This window comes from Nerophis lumbriciformis, linkage group LG19, assembly GCF_033978685.3.
Source record: "Nerophis lumbriciformis linkage group LG19, RoL_Nlum_v2.1, whole genome shotgun sequence".
NCBI lineage: Eukaryota > Metazoa > Chordata > Actinopteri > Syngnathiformes > Syngnathidae > Nerophis > Nerophis lumbriciformis.
The window spans coordinates 38936625-38945082 of record NC_084566.2 but is presented as its reverse complement, the minus strand read 5'-3'; positions in this window follow the sequence as shown (position 1 = coordinate 38945082).

The window sequence follows — 8458 nt, the reverse complement described above, 5'->3', positions numbered from 1 at the left end:
ATGGACTAGTCCATTGACGGAATGTTTGGGGGGGGGGTGGCGCAAAAAAAAAACCAAAAACGTGTGTACAAGTTTGAAAATATTTAAAATAAACTTATTATTTTCTCCATTTAGTCACCATTTAGTCACACATTTGCTTATAATCGTCATTATGTAGACTTCTTATTGGGCATTCGGACCGTACCAACTGGAGCGTTGGTTAATTCACGTACACATCCCTGAGCTCGGACATAACAGGACACCCTGAGGATATGTGGCGTATTCAAGTGCTGCGGCTCAGAAGTAATAGCGACATTAAGCTCTAGCAAAAAAAAAAAAAAACACATCGTGACAGACGCAAGAGGGAGGTCTGGGTATTTTTAAGAAAACGTTGTAAGAAAAATGTGGCGACAAGTCCAAAAGGGTGAAATTGGTTTAAAAATTCCCACGGTGTGTGAACGCGTCACTGCCTGCGTTTAATCAGAACAGGTAAAAGCAGGGGTCCCCAAACTACGGCCCGCGGACCAAATACGGCCCGCCAGAGTCCATAATCCGGCCCACACGTAGTCCAGAGTAAAAAAAAAAAAAAAAGAACTATTTATTTTTAATTTTTTATTATTATTTTTTTTTTTAATCTGTCCTTTTTTGCCTATCCATCAATCCATTTTCTACCACTTGTTACTGGGTCTCCTAGGCAGATACGGCCCGCCAGTGTCCAAAATCCGGCCTTTTAAAAAAATTAAAAAATTATTGAATTAATTTTTTTTTATTTTATCTGTCCTTTTCCACCCATCCATCAACCCATTTTCTACCGCTTGTTACTGGACCTCCGTCGATAACGTGACGTCATCACGCTTGCGCCGCAAAGTCAGGCGAGAGCGCGGCAAGTGCGTGCTCTTTCAGTCAATTAGTGCACGAGGGGAAAAAATTGCGAAATCGTTGGACTCCGAGTGTAGAGTTTTTAAATATCAGTGGACATATGACTTTTTTTTGTTCAGTGTAGATTCAGTTTAGATTATATATATATATATATATATATATATATATATATATATATATATATATATATATATGTCTTAATAAGGTTATCCAAAAAATAGTGCTCGATACCGTAGTAGAGCGCAATATATGTATGTGTGGGAAAAACAATCACAAGACTACTTCATCTCTACAGGCCTGTTTCATGAGGGGTTCCCTCAATCATCAGGAGAGATTCTCTCCTGATGATTGAGGGAACCCCTCATGAAACAGGCCTGTAGAGATGAAGTAGTCTTGTGATTTTTTTCCCACACATACATATATATATATATATATATATACCGTATTTTCCACACTATTAGCCGCACCTAAAAACCACAAATTTACTCAAAAGCTGACAGTGCGGCTTATAACCCGGTGCGCTTTATATATGGATTAATATTAAGATTCATTTTCATAAAGTTTCGGTCTCGCAACTACGGTAAACAGCCGCCATCTTTTTTCCCCGTAGAAGAGGAAGTGCTTCTTCTTCTACGCAAGCAACCGCCAAGGTAAGCACCCGCCCCCATAGAACAGGAAGCGCTTCTTCTTCTACTGTAAGCAACCACCCGCCCGCGTAGCAGAAGAAGAAGAAGCGCGCGGATATTACGTTTCATTTCCTTTGTGTGTTTACATCTGTAAAGACCACAAAATGGCTCCTACTAAGCGACAGGTTTCCGGTTCATGAAAAGACGCAATCTCTCCATCCGCACACGGACTACTATTTCACAGCAACTGCCTAAAGACTTTCAAGAAAAGCTGGCTACTTTCCGTGCATATTGTAAAAACAAGATAGCTGAAAAAAAGATCCGGCCAGAGAACATTATCAACATGGACGAGGTTCCACTGACTTTTGATATTCCTGTGAACTGCACTGTGGATACAACGGGAGCACGTACGGTGAATATTCGCACCACAGGGAATGAGAAGTCATCCTTCACTGTGGTTCTAGCTTGCCATGCTAATGGCCAGAAACTTCCACCCATGGTGATATTCAAAAGGAAGACCTTGCCAAAAGAGACCTTTCCAGCCGGCGTCATCATAAAAGCTAACTCGAAGGGATGGATGGATGAAGAAAAGATGAGCGAGTGGTTAAGGGAAGTTTACGCGAAGAGGCCGGGTGGCTTTTTTCACGCAGCTCCGTCCATGTTGATATACGACTCCATGCGCGCCCACATCACGCTGGTTTTTAATATATTATTAAAGTTTGACTGACCTATCTGACTGTTTTTTTGACATTCCTTTAGCGCAGTTAGATGCGGCTTATAACACGGGGCGGCTTATAGGTGGACAAAGTTTTGAAATATGCCGTTCATTGAAGGCGCGGCTTATAACCCAGGGCGCCTTATGGTGCGGAAAATACGGTATTATTTTTTTTAATCTGTCCTTTTTTGCCTATCCATCAATCCATTTTCTACCGCTTGTTACTGGGTCTCCTAGGCAGATACGGCCCGCCAGTGTCCAAAATCCGGCCTTTTAAAAAAATAAAAAAAATAATTGAATTAATTTTTTTAAAATTTTATCTGTCCTTTTCCACCCATCCATCAACCCATTTTCTACCGCTTGTTACTGGACCTCCATCGATAACGTGACGTCATCACGCTTGCGCCGCAAAGTCAGGCGGGAGCGCGGCAAGTGCGTGCTCTTTCAGTCAATTAGTGCACGAGGGAAAAAAATAGCGAAATCGTTGGACTCCGAGTGTAGAGTTTTTAAATATCAGTGGACATATGACTTTTTTTTGTTCAGTTTAGATTTTATATATATATATATATATATATATATATATATATATATATATATATATATATATATATATATATATATATATATATATATGTGTGTCATACTTGCCAACCCTCCCGAATTTTCCGGGAGACTCCCGAAATTCAGCGCCTCTCCCGAAAACCTCACGAGACAAATATTCTCCCGAAAATCTCCCGATTTTCAGCCGGAGCTGCAGGCCACGCCCCCTCCAGCTCCATGCGGACCTGAGTGAGGACAGCCTTTTTTCATGAAGCGAGGACAACAGGGTGACAAGAACTAAATCATCCAGACTAGAGATAAATTGTATTATTATGTTTGTCTTACCTAAAAATAAATATATTTATTAATTAAAAAAAAAAAACGAAATACATTTTTACTATATTTTGCTAAAAACATCCAAATTAATCGTATTTTTATTTGTATTTTTTATGACTCCTTATTACATCCAGCCATAGAATTATACATTAAAAAAACCATATTTGAAATAATTAATTTTAAATTATCATAATAATTAATTTAAAATGACCATATTTAATTATTAAAATAATTGCTTGTTTATCAACAACTTTAGCATTTTATTCATTACATTTTGAAGCTCTCAGAAGTTATGTTATATTCCTTAATATTTATTTATGCAAGTTTGAAGTATCAATTATCTAAACACAGTTTTTTTTGCATATTTTCAGGATATATATATATATATATATATATATATATATATATATATATATATATATATATATATATATATATATATATATATATATATATGTATGTATGTATGTATATATATGTATATATATATATATATATATATATATATATATATATATATATATATATATATATATATATATATATATATATATATATATAGCCCGGCCTCTGGCCAAATTTTTTTAACCCAATGCGGCCCTTGGGTCAAAAAGTTTGAGGACCCCTGGGTAAAAGACTTAGACTTAGACTTCCTTTTTATAGTCATTCAAATTTGAACTTTACAGCAGTGGTCCCCAACCACCGGGCCGCGGCCCGGTACCGGTCCATGGATCAATTGGCCGCACAACAAACAAACAAAAAAATAAAAATAAAATAAATATTTTTTATTAAATCAACATAAAAAACACAAAATACACTTACAATTAGTGCACCAACCCAAAAAAAAAACTCCCTCCCCCATTTACACTCATTCACACAAAAGGGTTGTTTCTTTCTGTTATTAATATTGTGGTTCCTACATTATATATCAATATATATCAATACAGTCTGCAAGGGATACAGTCCGTAAGCACACATGATTGTATTTCTTTATGACAAAAAAAACCAAAGAAACCCCCCCCCGGTCTGTGGGACAAATTTTCAAGCGTTGACCGGTCTGCGGCTACAAAAAGGTTGGGGACCACTGCTTTACAGTACAGATAAGAACAAAATATTGTTGCATTAGCTCATGGTTGTGCAGGATAAAAGAACAATAAGGTGCAGATATAAATAAATAAATTACTGTCCAGATTAATATATTGTACTTTTGCATATGCATCCAAGTTTATGGATGTATGTCATATTGTCTTTATATTCCAGCCACTTAATCCATTTAAAGTGTTCAATTTCTGTAATTTACTTTTGTGTACTATCGTATTGCTGCATGGTATTGTTATAAATATAAAGACATGGCATTGTTATAAATATAAAGACATGGCATTGTTATAAATATAAAGACATGGCATTGTTATAAATATAAAGACATGGTATTGTTATAAATATAAAGACATGGTATTGTTATAAATATAAAGACCTGTGAAGGAACATGAGTTTCTGAGTGGAATCCAATAATACAAATTCAGGTATTAAATCAACCCACCTGGAATCTCTATTGTATATATGTTATAGACATAATATAATATATCTGTACAGGTAAAAGCCAGTAAATTAGAATATTTTGAAAAACTTGATTTATTTCAGTAATTGCATTCAAAAGGTGTAACTTGTACATTATATTTATTCATTGCACACAGACTGATGCATTCAAATGTTTATTTCATTTAATTTTGATGATTTGAAGTGGCAACAAATGAAAATCCAAAATTCCGTGTGTCACAAAATTAGAATATTGTGTAAGGCTAATACAAAAAAGGGATTTTTGGAAATGTTGGCCAACTGAAAAGTATGAAAATGAAAAATATGAGCATGTACAATACTCAATACTTGGTTGGAGCTCCTTTTGCCTCAATTACTGCGTTAATGCGGCGTGGCATGGAGTCGATGAGTTTCTGGCACTGCTCAGGTGTTATGAGAGCCCAGGTTGCTCTGATAGTGGCCTTCAACTCTTCTGCGTTTTTGGGTCTGGCATTCTGCATCTTCCTTTTCACAATACCCCACAGATTTTCTATGGGGCTAAGGTCAGGGGAGTTGGTGGGCCAATTTAGAACAGAAATACCATGGTCCGTAAACCAGGCACGGGTAGATTTTGCGCTGTGTGCAGGCGCCAAGTCCTGTTGGAACTTGAAATCTCCATCTCCATAGAGCAGGTCAGCAGCAGGAAGCATGAAGTGCTCTAAAACTTGCTGGTAGACGGCTGCGTTGACCCTGGATCTCAGGAAACAGAGTGGACCGACACCAGCAGATGACATGGCACCCCAAACCATCACTGATGGTGGAAACTTTACAATAGACTTCAGGCAACGTGGATCCTGTGCCTCTCCTGTCTTCCTCCAGACTCTGGGACCTCGATTTCCAAAGGAAATGCAAAATTTGCATGGTTGGGTGATGGTTTGGGGTGCCATGTCATCTGCTGGTGTCGGTCCACTCTGTTTCCTGAGATCCAGGGTCAACGCAGCCGTCTACCAGCAAGTTTTAGAGCACTTCATGCTTCCTGCTGCTGACCTGCTCTATGGAGATGGAGATTTCAAGTTCCAACAGGACTTGGCGCCTGCACACAGCGCAAAATCTACCCGTGCCTGGTTTACGGACCATGGTATTTCTGTTCTAAATTGGCCCGCCAACTCCCCTGACCTTAGCCCCATAGAAAATCTGTGGGGTATTGTGAAAAGGAAGATGCAGAATGCCAGACCCAAAAACGCAGAAGAGTTGAAGGCCACTATCAGAGCAACCTGGGCTCTCATAACACCTGAGCAGTGCCAGAAACTCATCCACTCCATGCCACGCCGCATTAACGCAGTAATTGAGGCAAAAGGAGCTCCAACCAAGTATTGAGTATTGTACATGCTCATATTTTTCATTTTCATACTTTTCAGTTGGCCAACATTTCTAAAAATCCCTTTTTTGTATTAGCCTTAAGTAATATTCTAATTTTGTGACACACGGAATTTTGGATTTTCATTTGTTGCCACTTCAAATCATCAAAATTAAATGAAATAAACATTTGAATGCATCAGTCTGTGTGCAATGAATAAATATAATGTACAAGTTACACCTTTTGAATGCAATTACTGAAATAAATCAAGTTTTTCAAAATATTCTAATTTACTGGCTTTTACCTGTATATATAATATACTGTACACATCCATCCATCTTCTTCCGCTTATTCGAGGTCGGGTCGCGGGGGCAGCAGCCTAAGCAGGGAAGCCCAGACTTCCCTCTCCCCAGTCACTTCGTCCAGCTCCTCCTGTGGGACCCCGAGGCGTTCCCAGGCCAGCCGGGAGACATAGTCTTCCCAACGTGTCCTGGGTCTTCCCCGCGGCCTCCTACCGGTCGGACGTGCCCTAAACACCTCCCTAGGGAGGCGTTCGGGTGGCATCCTGACCAGATGCCTGAACCACCTCATCTGGTTCCTCTCCATGTGGAGGAGCAGCGGCTTTACTTTGAGCTCCCCCCGGATGACAGAGCTTCTCACCCTATCTCTAAGGGAGAGCCCCGCCACCCGGCGGAGGAAACTCATTTGGGCCGCTTGTACTCGTGATCTTGTCCTTTCGGTCATAACCCAAAGCTCATGACCATAGGTGAGGATGGGAACGTAGATCGACCGGTAAATTGAGAGCTTTGCCTTCCGGCTCAGCTCCTTCTTCACCACAACGGATCGATACAGCGTCCGCATTACTGAAGACGCCGCACCGATCCGCCTGTCGATCTCACCATCCACTCTTCCCTCACTCGTGAACAAGACTCCGAGGTACTTGAACTCCTCCACTTGGGGCAAGATCTCCTCCCCAACCCAGAGTTGGCACTCCACCCTTTTCCGGGCGAGAACCATGGACTCGGACTTGAAGTTGCTGATTCTCATCCCAGTCGCTTCACACTCGGCTGAGAACCGGTCCAGCGAGAGCTGAAGATCCTGGCCAGATGAAGCCATCAGGACCACATCATCTGCAAAAAGCAGATACTGTACACATATTATGTATATATGTTATATTTTATATCGCTATATTTAGTCTATTCATATCTGCATTGTCCTTTCCATCCTTACACTTTCCCTCATTGTAACTGAGCTACTGTGTCGAACAATTTCCCTTGTGGATCATTAAAGTTTGTCTAAGTCTAAGTCTAAGTCTAAGCCAAGCAATAAACGGCACCAATGGAACGCCAGCCAGGTTCTAGACGGCACCATGAATATGGACTACTGGTGTTGGAAAGTACACATTAATTAGACTTTCATTGATATGCAAAAGTGAAGTGAATTATATAGCGCCTTTCTCTAGTGACTCAAAGCGCTTTTACATAGTGAAACCCAATATCCAAGTTCCATTTAAAGCATACTTGCCAACCTTGAGACCTCCGATTTCGGGAGGTGTGTGCGTGTGTGGGGGCGGGGCGGGGTGTGTGGTTAAGATATATATATATAAGAAATACTTGACTTTCAGTGAATTCTAGCTATATATATATATATATATATATATATATATATATATATATATATATATATATATATATATATATATATATATATATATATATATATATATATATATATATATATTATTACATATATATATATATGTGTGTATATATTTATATATATATATGTGCATACATACATATATATATATATATATATGTGCATACATACATACATACATATATATATATATATATATATATATATATATATATATATATATATATATATATATATATATATATATATATATATATATATATATAAATAAAGAAAATAAATACTTGAATTTCAGTGTTCATTTATTTACACATTTACACACACATAACACTCATCTACTCATTGTTGAGTTAAGGGTTGAATTGGCCATCCTTGTTCTATTCTCTGTCACTATTTCAGAACGCACACATTATACAAATATACATTATAAAATCAATAAGAAAACGGGAGCTCTAATTTGGGAGTCTGAATTAGGATCAGAAGTTCCTATATAAACATTGCGCACTCACGTCGCCTTTTTGTATTGATTACTGCAGCTGTGCACTGGATTCATTCACAAATACAAACTACAACTCACAAACACTTTAGAGTTAGGCTCCACCATCAGAATGTGTACTTCAACTTATAAAGATCACATGGATATTATTCAGTGAGTTGATTCACCAAAACTAACCTGTTATACAGGAGGAAAAAGCACACAGGACGTTTCAATTGTTCACAGACTGGTCGCGCTCATCAGAATGACAAGACACTTCCGGTCTGCAGGTGATAGCATTCAATTGGGAAGAAACGCCCTACTGCCCCCTACTGACCAATGTGAATACTGATAAATGTGTAATGACAGCTCCAAAA